The 12,694-nt window shown below is 35.2% G+C and overlaps 1 non-coding gene across 1 annotated transcript; it reads left to right on the top strand.

Moving 5' to 3' along the window:
- Positions 1-1,699: 1,699 nt before the first annotated feature.
- On the top strand, positions 1,700-1,865 carry LOC138400488 (U1 spliceosomal RNA). The gene has a single exon (XR_011236363.1). It is a non-coding gene; the product is annotated as a U1 spliceosomal RNA (small nuclear RNA).
- The last annotated feature ends 10,829 nt before the right edge of the window (positions 1,866-12,694 follow it).

Here is a 12,694-nt window from a genome sequence, read left to right as displayed (position 1 = left end):
ACCACAGACATTTATCTTTGTAATCTTTCCTCAAATGTGTTTCTTTATTCCCATCAAAGCTCTTGTTCTAGCAGGAGTTACACTAACACGGGTAACACAGAGGTGTTAACTGTTATATACATCTTTTTTTAAAATGAAAGTTATTCCTATTGAATTCTTTCTTCCACTGGACCCCTTTCCTTAGAGGTTCACACACACACACACACACACACACGTATGCACGCACACACACGCACACACACGTGCACACACACAAACAGTCCTTCCTATGTTCATTACTGAAACAAAACACTGCAACTGTCAAGTGGAGCATGCCGGCAGCATCTGTGTTTTCCTCCAATGGAATAGTAAACCTCCCAAGCTGCTTAACTTGTGCTAACTCTAATTTGTTCCATTTTACAGCAGTATTTTTTTGCATGTCTTCCAACAGCATCATATGACAGATGAATATGCATGCATTCGTCACCAAATTGTTTTCAGTGCATTGTTTCAGCCATTTTCACCATCATGGGAAGAAGAAATGTTTCCTATGGTGGTGTGTGGCTTGTTTGGTTTCAGCTTTAAGACATCTCATGTGGGCATTCTAAATATTTGTTATTCAATTTAATGAAATGTTGTAAAGTACTAGATTGATATCACATGATTTTAAATATTGCTGAAAGTAGTAGGAGTCTTTCATGTTGTGCTTGCTTGGTTTTTTCTTCTTTATTGTGGTAAAATACACATAAAATTGACCATTTTAACCATTTTTAAGTGTACAGTTCAGTGGTATTAAATACATTCATCTCCAAAACTCTTTTCACCTTGCCAAGATGAAACTCTGTACTCATCAAACAATAACTCCCATTCTTCCCTCCCCTAGCCTCTGGCAACCACCATTCTACTTTCTGTCTCTATGATTTTGACCACTTTAAGTACCTCATGTAAGTGGAATCATATAGCATTTTTCTCTTTGTGGTTGGATTATTTTGCTTAGCATAATGTTCTCAAGTTTCACACATGTCAGAATTTCCTTCCTTTTTTAAGGATGAATAATATTTCATAATATGTTTATGCATTTTACTTATCCATCTGTCAATGGACACTTGAATTTTTCCCATGTTTTAGCTTCTGTGAATAATGTAGACATGGATTTACAAATATCTCTTTGAGACTCTGCTTTCTATTCTGTTGGGTACATGTCCAGAAGTTGAATTGCTGGATCATATGGTAATTCTATTTTAAGTTTTTTGCAGAACCACCATACTGTTTTTCGCAGCAGCTACACCATTTTTCATTCTCACCAACAACACGTTAGGGTTCCAATTTCTCTACATCCCCTCACCAAACTTTTTTTTTAGTAGCCATTCTAATAGATGTGAAGTGGTTTGCATTTCCCTAATGATCAGTCATGTTGAGCATTTTTTCATGTGATTATTGGTCATTTGTACATCTTCTGTGGAGAAATGTCTATTCAAGTCCTTTGCCCATTTTTGAATGGGGTATTTTGTTTTTCTGTTTTTGAGTTTTAGGAATTCTCTATATATTCTGTATATTAATCCTTTATCAGTTATACAATTTGCAAATATTTTCTTCCATTCTGTGTGTTGCCTTTTTACACAATAGTGTCTTTTGACGTACAAAATTTTCAAATTTTCATAAATTCCAATTTTCTATTTTTTCTTTTATTGTCTGTGCCTTTGGTCAAGAAATCATTGCCATACTTACCTGGGAGGGAAGAGATACCATGATCATGAAGGTGGTTTCCCCAGGGCAAGACTTATCCATTGCACTCTGGATGTGCTGACCCCTGTGATTTCCCCAAATGTGGGAAACCCGACTGCATAATTTGTGGTAGTGGGGGATTGCATTCACACTCTCTCCTGGTATTTGCTGTAGAAAAAAAAAAAAGAAGAAATCATGACCAAATCCAATCTCATGAGCCCCATGCTTTCTTCAAACAGGTTTTTTTTTCTCAAATTTCAGAATATTGCGGGGATACAAACGTTTTGGTTACATAAATTGCTTTTGTACCGTTTGAGTCAAAGTATGCCCAGCCCTCAGATAGTGTACATTGTACCCTTTAGGTGTGAATTTACCCATTCCCCCCTCCCCCTTTCCACCTTCTTGACTTCCCATGAATATTATTTCCATATGTGAACATAAGTGTTTATTGATTAGTTCCAATTTAATGGTGAGTACATGTGGAGTTTGTTTTTCCATTCTTGTGATATTTCACTTAGAAGAATGGTCTCCAGTTTCATTCAGATTAATGCAAGAGGTATTAGTTCACCATTTTTTTTTATGGCTGAGTAGTACTCCATAGTATACAAATACCACATTGTATTAATCCATTCATGAATTGATAGGCACTTGGGTGATTTCACATCTTTGCAATTGTGAATTGTGCTGCAATAAACATTCTAATGCAAGTATCTTTTTGATAAAATGACTTTTCTTCATGTGGGTAAATACCCAGTAGTGGGATTGCTGGATCAAATGGTAAGTCTACTTTTAGTTCTTTGAGGAATCTTCATATTATTTTCCATAGATGTTGTACCAGTTTGCAGTCCTACCAACAGTGTGTAAGTGTTCCTTTCTCTCTGCATCAACACCAGCATCTATTGTTTTGGGACTTTTTGATGAAAGCCATTCTTATTGGGCTTAGGTGATATCTCATTGTGGTTTTGATTTGCATTTCTTTGATGATTAGTGACGTTGAGCATTTTTTCTTATATTTATTGGCCATTAGTCTATCTTCTTTTGAAAGATTCTGCTCATGTCTTTTGTCCACTTTTTAATGGGGTTGTTTGATTTTTTTCTTGCTGATTTGCTTGGGTTCTTTGTAGATGCGGGTTATTAGCCCTTTATCAGATATATAGCATGTGAATATTTTCCCCCATTCTCTAGGTTGTCTATTTACTCTGTTTATTATTTTCTTGGCTGTGTATAAGCTTTTAAATTTAATCAGGTCCCATTTATTTATTTTTGCTGTTGCTGTGATTACCCTTGGGGTCTTTTTCATAAATTCTTTGTCTAGGCTGATATCTGTAAGAGTTTTTCCAACATTTTCTTCTAGAATTTTTATAGTTTCATGTCTTATATTTAAGTCTGTTATCCATCTTGAATTAATTTTTGTGAGTGGTAAGAGATATGTATCCTGTTTCAATCTTTTACATGTGGTTATCCAATTTTCCCAACACCACTTATTGAGTAGGGATTCTTTTCCCCAGGGTATATTGCTGTCTACTTTGTCAAAGATCAGATGGTAATATGTGGATGGTTTTGTATCTGGGTTCTCTATTCTGTTCTATTGGTCTATGTCTCTATTTTTGTGTCAGTACCATGCTGTTTTGGTTACTGTAGCCTTGTAGTATAGCTTAAAGTTTTGATAAAGTGATGCCTTCAGATTTGTTCCTTGTGCTTAAGGTTGCTTTGGTTATTCAGGCTCTTTTCTGGTTCCAAGTGAAGTGTAGAATTATTTTTTCCAGATCTGTGAAAAATGACGTTGGTATTTTGTTAGAGATTGCATTGAATCTATAAATCACTTTGGGTAGTATGGCCATTTTAACAGTGTTGATTGTGCCAATACATGAGCATGATATGTTTTTTCATTTGTTTACATCATCTGCAATTTCCTTCCTCAGTGTTTCATATATATATTCTTTAGAGATCTTTCATCTCCTTGGTTAAATGTATTTCTAGGTATTTTATTGTTTTTGTAGCTATTGTGAAAGGTATTGAGTATTTGATTTGATTCTCAGATTGACTGTTGTTGGTGTATAGGAATGCTACTGATTTGTGCACATTGATTTTGTAACATTGCTGGAATTTTTATAGGGATTGCATTGAACTTGTAAATAGATCGCTTTGGGTAGTATTGATGTCTTAACACTATTAAATATTCTAATTAAAACGGGATACCTTTCCATTTATTTATGTCATCTTTAATGTCTTTCAGCAATGTTTTGTAGTTTTTATTGTACGAGTCTTTCACCTCCTTGGTTAAGTCAATTACTAAGTATTTTATTCTTTGGATACTATTGTAAATGGAATAGTTTTCATAATTTCTCTTTTGGATAGTTCATTGTTAGTGTATAGAAATGCAACTGATTTTGTGTAATCTTTGTATTGAGTCAATTTGCTGAGTTTATTTACTCTAACAAATTTTCTTGTGCAATCTTTAGAATTTTCTACATGTAAGATCATATCATCTGTGAATAGAGGTAATTTTATTTTTTCCTTTTCAATTTGGATGCTTTTTATTTCTTTTTCTTGCTTAACTGCTCTGGCTGAAGAACTTTCAGTACTGTAATAATAGAAGTGGTAAAGGCAGGCATCCTTGCCTAGTTCCTGATCTTAGAGGGAAATCTTTCAGTCTTTTACCCTTAAGCATGGGGTTCATTGTGGGTTTTTCATATATGGCTTTTATTACATTAGGATACTTTCCTTCTTCCTAGTTTGTTGAGGAATTTTATCATAAAATGGTGTTGAATTTTATCAAATGCTTTTTCTGCATTAATTGAGATGATCATGTGTTTTTCTCCCCTTCATTTTGTTAATATGGTGGATTATGTACAATACATTGATTTTCATATGTTAAACTATCTTCTCATTCCAGGAATAACCTCCACTTGGGCATAGTATATAATTCTTTTACTATGTTGCTGAATTCAGTTCTAGTATTTTGTTGATAATTTTTGCATTAATATTCATAAGGGATATTGATCTGTAGTTATCTTTTCTTGTAGTATCTTTGGCCTTGGTATCAAGGTATTGCTGTCCTCATAGAATGATTTAAGTAGTGTCAGCTCTTCTTTAATTTTGTGGAAAAGTTTGAGAAAAATTGATATTAGCTCTTCTTTAAATGTTTGGTAGAATTCACCAGTGAAGTCAGCAGGTCCAGGGATTTTCTTTGTCGGGAGATTTTCCATTACTGATTCAATCTCCTTACTAGTTGTAGGCTGTTCATATTTTCTATTTCTTTGCATTTTAGTCTTGGTGGGTTTTGTGTTTCTAGAAATTTGTCTACTTCATCGAAGTTATTCAATATGTTTGTATACAATTGTTCATAATACTCTCTTATAATGATTTTTATTTCTGTATAATTGGTAGTAATGTCCCTAGTTTTATTTCTGATTTTAGTAATTTGAGTCTTCTTTTTTTTCTTGTTCCATCTAGCTAAAAGTCTGTTAATTTTGTTGATCTTTTCAAACAACCAGCCTTTGGTTTTATTGATTTTCTCTATTATTTTTCTATTCTCTATTTTATTCTCTCTGCTCTAATCCTTATTTCTTTCCTTCTTCTGCTTTTGGGATTAGTTCATTCTTTTTCTAGTTCCTTAAGTGGTAAAGTTAGGCTATTGATTTGAGTTCTTTTTTAATGTAAGTGTTTACAGCTATACCTTCTCTCCTTAGCACTGTATTCTCTGTGTCTCATAGGTTTGGTATGTCATGTTTTTGTTTTCATTCATCTTTAAGTATTTTCTAATTTCCCTTGTGATTTCTTCTTTAATCTACTGGTTGTTTAAGAGTGTGTTGTTCCACAAATTTGTGAGTTTTCCAATTTGCCTTCTGCTATTAATTTCCAATTTCATTCCATTGTGGTAGAATATTTTTTTCATGATATATATCTTTTAAAGTCTATTAAGACTTAATCTGTGGCCTAATATATGATCTATCCTGGAGAATGTCCCATGTGCTCTTGTGAAGAATGTTGTTGTATAGTGTTCCATATGTGTCTGTTGGATCTAGTTGGTTCATTGTGTTGTTCAGTTCTCTTTTCTTACTTACCTTCTATCTAGTTCTTCTATCCATTATTGAGAGTAGGGTATTGACATCTCCAACTATTATGTAATTCATTTATGTTTAAAGTAATTAATGATAACACGGGACTTACTTCTAACATTTTCCTATTTCTTTCCTATATGCCTTGTATCTTTCTTGTCCCTCACTTCCTGCCAATACTGTCTTCTTTTGTGTTTGGTTGTATTTTTCCTTGTAGTAAAATATTTAATTTCCTTTTCATTGCACTTTGTATACATTCTTTATCTACTTTTTTGTGGTTACCATGGGGATTACACTTAATCTCTTCAAGTTGTAACACTCTGATTTGAATTTATACCATCTTAACTTCAATAACATACGAAAACTCTGCTCCTTTACCACTCTATTCCCACCCTTTTTAGTTATTGATGTTACAAAATTACACCTTTTTATACTGTGTGCCCCAAAACATAAGCTAGTATTTTTTTTTTTTACTTTGTTAGCCTCTTAAATTGTGTAGAAAACAAAATGCAGAGTGTCAAGGTTACACTAATGCTACCTTTTATAATTGCCCATGTATTTACCTTTATTGAGGTCTTTATTTCTTAATACCTATTCAAATTACTACCGAATGTCCTTTCATTTCACCCTGCAGGATGGCTGCTGCTGAGCTAAGAGCTGATATTGACTGAAATTACTATTGTAGTCTTCGCCTGGAAGTTGCAAGCCTTCAATAGACTTCAGAGCTCCAAAATAGTTGTATCAGACAGATTCTGTCATTGTAATTGTCTAGGTGAGAAGACAGATTACTTGTGCTTCCTACTCTACCATCTTCCCAGAATCTTCCTTGCCTGTTGATTTTTAAAGGTCTTGCAAATTGTGATGCTTCTGGACTACTGATAACTAATATCTCAACTACATGACACATTTAAGGTGAGGGTCATCATTTATAAGAGTGATGTACCTGGAGCTTTGACTTGGGGGGACAGGCAGTACATGGGCAACGTATGTAACCTGAAATTCTGTATCCCCCATAATAATAAGATGAAATAAAAAAAAAGAGTGATGTAAACATATATTTCAGATGGACATATTAATATTTTCAAGGAATTTTGGCTAACTTCTAGCTATATTATTTTTTTTTACATTTTAAATTTTCCTGTGGCTGACAAGGGGCTAGTATTAGGAGTCCCAAAATAACAGATTTGTCATTTTGTGTGTGTGTGTCTTTACATTATTAATACCATATAGTTGCTCTGTGGTTTCTTTATGTTGTTGTTCCATTTGTGAGGGGTGATTTAATTGAAACTCAAGCACACAGTCTGTAAATCCACTTCCCCTGGCTCAAGTCCACATGCCCCAAACTGCTGAAAGTGAAATGTCTGCGCCTACCACAGCTTCTCATGGGATTCTTCCCCCAATACACCTCCCATGCTAAGTATGCAATATGGCCAGAGAATAAGTGACTGAGTGTGGGCAGTTCTTGTACTAAATAGCGCTGAATCTTATTTTCATTTTCATAAGATAAATGCATATAAATAGAACTTCTAATTCTGATTGAACAGTCTTGTTTTTGAGACTGCTAATTCAGGCCAATAGTTATGTAGTGGCAAAGCAGTGTCTTAATAGAATATTTTATGTTCCGGATTAGGTTCTACCAGCAGAAAGACCACCCCAAGAGGCCAGCTTCCTGCCCCCAAAAGCCTCTTTTCTTTCTTGGCTCTCTGACTCGGTGGCAGATTTCTTGGGCCTACATCTCTCAGTAAGATGAGATATTTTCAGTCTAATTCTCAGGGTTCAAAATTTCATTTTTTTCTTTCTTTCTTCAGGATATGTTATCTTTGTGACTGAAACAAAACAAAATCTTTATAGTCCAACATAAAAATTTCTGTAAGCTTCTATGTTTGGATAAAACTAGTCTCTTTGAAAAATGGGCTATGATTTTTCTTTGCTGATTATACCAGAACTATCCATTTTGCTATAATCAGCTCTGGCAATGTTGAGAGAGCCATTTAAAATTGAAGTCAATTTTTCCTTCCTGAGCTTAATAGATACCTATTTACAAAAATACAGAGAAAGGATCATTGCATTTCCAGGAAATAGGGAAGATCATGAGACTGTGTAAATATGGTTCCAGGCAGTACTGTGACTAATAGAATTTTGGGCCATTCAGGAAATAAGAAAGCAACATGAGCAAGGTAAAGAGCAAATTAGGAATAGATTTCTTTTTAATAAAGTGTCCAAAGAATTAGGCAAGGAACATTAAGCCCCATAAGACGAATGAAGAATAATCTGACCTGTTGAAATCACTGGAAAATGGGCAAGGTTTCTATTTAAGCATCCAGCATCTCCCTGTTATTACTAATGATCTCTAATACTTTTATAGCCCTTTGCAATTTACATAGAGCTTTCCTCATTGGTGGCATCTTCCTTCTTACATTCTCCCCTGGCTCCCATGGGCTTTTATAAAATCCAATCTTTGAAATGCATTTACTTAACTCCTTTCCAGTAGACAGCTTCAAATCCTTTATGGAACAAGACAGGGTCAAATTGAAAAAAAAGAATCATTCAAACAAAGATAAGAATGACTGATATTGTTTAATATGTGACCTTTCCAGAAGCATTTGTATTTTACCAGAAGATAAGGGCTTGAGTTAAGCAGATGAATCTCTAGTTCTGTAAGTCAGGTGGCAAGAGAGGTTTTTCTGAGGGAATTGAGACCATAGCACTTGGAAGTGTCCTTTTTGATATCCCGCTGCCCAATAGTTCCATCTTTAGGAAGGCTTTTTGCTTGCTGGCAAGGTATTTCTTTTTCTGGCTCTGCATAGCTGATAGCATACATGCCTTAGATTGGTTTAATTTAATTAAGTAGAGTCTAGATTTTCAAATTATCCAAAAATACAAAATCTTGGAATTTTAGAGGTTTGGGGAATCTCAGAGTAATTGTGGCTAAACCCCTTATTTTATAGATAAGAAAATTGAAGACAAGAAATCCTGAATCATCCTGATTAGTTAGAACCACAAGATCAAAATGCTTTAATAATCAAGGAAGCTGATACTGTGAACACTAAACTTACAGCCAAGAAAGTCTCTTGTGTTGCATTATTGTTATATAGACCTACAGGCCAGGTGCAGTATGTTTTTGTTGTCATTGCTCCATAAATCTAACTGAACTATTAGGTTAGTGCAAAAGTAATTGGAGTTTTAGCATTGCAGAAGTTTGCCATTTGATATTGGAATACATTCTTAAATAAATGTCGTTATGTTACACATCATTTTAATGCACATTTCTCATTTTATGCTTTTTTGCTTATTATTTATATAATGACTTATTGCTTGTTGTTTATTTTATATTTATTTTAGACTATGGAAATAATGTTAGACAAAAAGCAGATTTGAGCGCTTTTCTTGTTCGAGTTCAAAATGGATTGTAAAGCAGCGAAGACAACTCGCAACATTAACAACACATTTGGCCCAGGAACTTCTACCAAACATACAGTGCAGGGGTGGTTCAAGAAATTTTGCAAAGGAGATGAGAGCCTTGAAGTCGAGGAGTGCAGTGGCCGGCCATCGGAATGGTGGCAGTTGACAATGACCAACTGAGAGCAATCATCCAAGCTGATCCTCTTACAACTACATGAGAAGTTGCTGAACAACTCAATGTTGACCATTCTGTCATTGGGCAATTGAAGCCAATTGGAAAGGGGAAAAAGCTTGATAAGTGGATGCCTCATGAGCTGACTGAAAATAAAAAAAAAAAACGTCGTTTTGAAGTGTCGTCTTCTATTATTGTATGCAACAGCAATGAACCATTTCTCAATCAGATTGTGATGTGCAACAAAAAGTGGATTTTATACAACAACCAGGGCCGACCAGCTCAGTGGTTGGACCAAGAAGAAGCTCCAAAGCACTCCCCAAAGCCAAACTTGCACCAAAAAAAGATCACAGTCGCTGGTGGTCTGCTGCCGATCTGATCCACTACAGCTTTCTGAACCCTGTGAAACCATTACATCTGAGAAGTCTGCTCAGCAAATCAATGAGATGCACTGAAAACTGCAACGCCTGCAGCCCGCCTTGGTTAACAGAAAGGGCCCAGCTCTTCTCCACAACATCGCCTGACAACACGTCGCACAACCAATGCTTCAAAAGTTGAACGGATTGGGCTACAGAGTTTTGCCTCGTCCACCATATTTACCTGACCTCTCGCCAACCGACTACCACTTCAAGCATCTTGACAACTTTTTGCAGGAAAAATGCTTCCACCACTAGCAGGATGCAGAAAATGCTTTCCAAGAGTTTGTTAAATCTCAAAGTATGGATTTTTACGGTACAGGAATAAACGAACTTATTTCTCATTGGCAAAAATGTGTTGATTGTAACAGTTCCTATTTTGATTAATAAAGATGTGTTTGAACCCAGTTACAATGATGTAAAATTCCTGCTCTGAAACGGCAATTACTTTTGCATCCACTTTAATACATCCGAGCATATGCCAGTGCCTATCAAGTTGCTATTTTCATCTAGTATAATCATTACCTTATAGCCCTAGATTAATCATTATGATTTGCATTAATCTTTTATATTATAATTGTTTATCATATTTATGACAATATATAGCAGAATAGTAGAAAAGTCAACAGATTCTTTTTAATACTGGGGTCTTTCATCACATTGCCAAATATCTCCTTCCTTACAATACAGTATTGTTGAGCTGCTGGACCTTTTGTTAGCTTTACACCATCATAGATTTTTGATGGAAGATCTTGAGAGATCATCTTGTCTAGCCACATTGTGTTTTCAGATGAAACACAGACCCAAAGAGCTATACACCTAATTTGTACAGAACTAACATGAGAGCCTGATCTTCTGAATACATTCTAGGTCTCCGTCCGCCACACCATAAGGCATTATTTTATAAGCTCAGAAGCATTTGGTAGCTCCAGAAAGACACTTATCACATATACTTCACACCTAGGGAATGTTGACTAGCATGATTCCTTTGGAATAAACCAGTTCTGGAAGAGGAGAGGAGACTTAGCAGTTCTTGTCCCAAGCTTCATGAGATCACTGGAAATGATCTCAGATGATGTGTTCGTCTCCAAATGTTTGATTTTTCCATTCAGCTCCCTTTTGTTTTGCTTGGCCTTTCAAGGAAGGAAAATGCTTAGCTGAACGATAAAGCCATTACAATCTTCATTGTCTGTTTGTTTTTTGTTTTCCTTTGTATTTCCATTTTGTATTTAAAATTCAGAAGCTCATTTTAAAGAGCAAAGGTTACATTCAAGATTAAGATCAAAGAATTTCTAAGAAAACTGAATGAGAAATGGAGATCCCAGTCCTTGCAGTAACTCTTCTTTCTGAGAAAAACTGATGATTCATGCTGGTTGTAGAAGTTTTTAATCTGCATGAAACTTGAGCATTTAAGATTCAAAGATTTCCTTGGCTGTATCTACCCTAAGTCATCTGAAGGAAAATTGAAACAAAACAAAACAAAACAAAGCAACAGTCAATTGTCTGGGTGTTTTGGCTACATAATGACAAACATATAGCTGTTTGCAAATATCAGATGATATTTGCATTTTTTTATCACCCAGATTTACTGTCACAGACCTAGTCGAATTCAAATCTGTATTATCATCGAGGAACAATTTGTTCCTGCCCGGACTATAATTGGAAATTTAAGCCACAAATTTTGATGATTGCTAGCTTAATGAGTGAACATAGTTTAGTTGGATATGAAATAGCACAATTCACATAATCAAAAATTAGTTGAAAGGAAAATATCATGTAAAAGAAAGGACCGAAGCAATCCAGCTGCAACTCGTAATCACAAGCTAGCACACTGTCGGCATAATAAGGTGTATTTTAAATGTAAATGTTCATTAAGATACTCATTTTTAAAATTTCCATATAATGGCAGTGTCTCTGGAACCGTAAGCCTTGAGTTCTACTGATTACTAACAGGAGGGAATATCCACACATTACTTGTAGAATCAAGGATTCACACTAATCTGACTGGGAGATTTGTAAAGAAAGCCCTGGTTCCAGAAAACAGGGGAGAAAAAAAGTTACTAAAGCAGGAGATTGGACCAAATGAGAAAGGTCTGTTCTTATTCACATCTGTTCATCAGTCTTCAGAAGCTTTACTGCCCATAGTTACCAAACCTGAAACCACTAGCATTTTGGGCTCTGTTTCCTTTGTTTTTCATTTGTTCATGAAAGTGATAACTACCTTTCAAGGTGTATTCATTATTTGGATGATGAATATGATTTAATGTTAAGTAGCCTAGGCCAGGCTTGCCAAATGTCACCACCTCAGAGACACCGTCCCTGACCACCAAATCCACATACCAGACACATTTACCCCCTCATCATGTTGTTTTCTTGAGACATGAGAACAACCATGATTATCTAAACTAGTCACCCTTTTTTAAATTAAGTTCACTTATGTGTTTACAGTTCATTTCCTCTATGGGATATAAGGACAGTAAGATCAGGTTCCTTGACTATCCAGTTTGCTGCTGAATCCCCAGTGTCTAAGGACAGAGCATAGAACAATAAAGACACCCAGTAAATGTGTTAAATAAATATCTGTATGTCTAAGGCACATGGACTTAATTAGACCTCCTTCTTTCCTCTGGAATGAAAACTAAGTCCCAAGTTTCCATCCAAAGGATACATGGAGAGAAAGTCCTAGAAGAATAAGACAAATAGAGAAATTGGGGAAAGGTAGGAATAACCAAAAACCAAGACTGAATAAAACAAGCAGAGTCAGTGACTAAAAGGATGTAAAGAGCAAAAATTAGTTTTAAATGATTTCACTGGTAAATGTTCAAAAGAAAGCAAAATGATTAAAAAGCAGAAAGAAATCTGAGCCACAAAAAAAGTCAGATATTGATTGGTTCAAAAGTTTTAACTGCAGGACTGAGATACTTCCTGTGACAATCCTT

The sequence above is a fragment of the Eulemur rufifrons genome, chromosome 19, assembly GCF_041146395.1.
Source record: "Eulemur rufifrons isolate Redbay chromosome 19, OSU_ERuf_1, whole genome shotgun sequence".
Classification (NCBI taxonomy): Eukaryota; Metazoa; Chordata; class Mammalia; order Primates; family Lemuridae; genus Eulemur; species Eulemur rufifrons.
The sequence above is the reverse complement of the archived record's forward strand: the minus strand, read 5'-3'. Positions and strand labels throughout refer to the sequence as shown.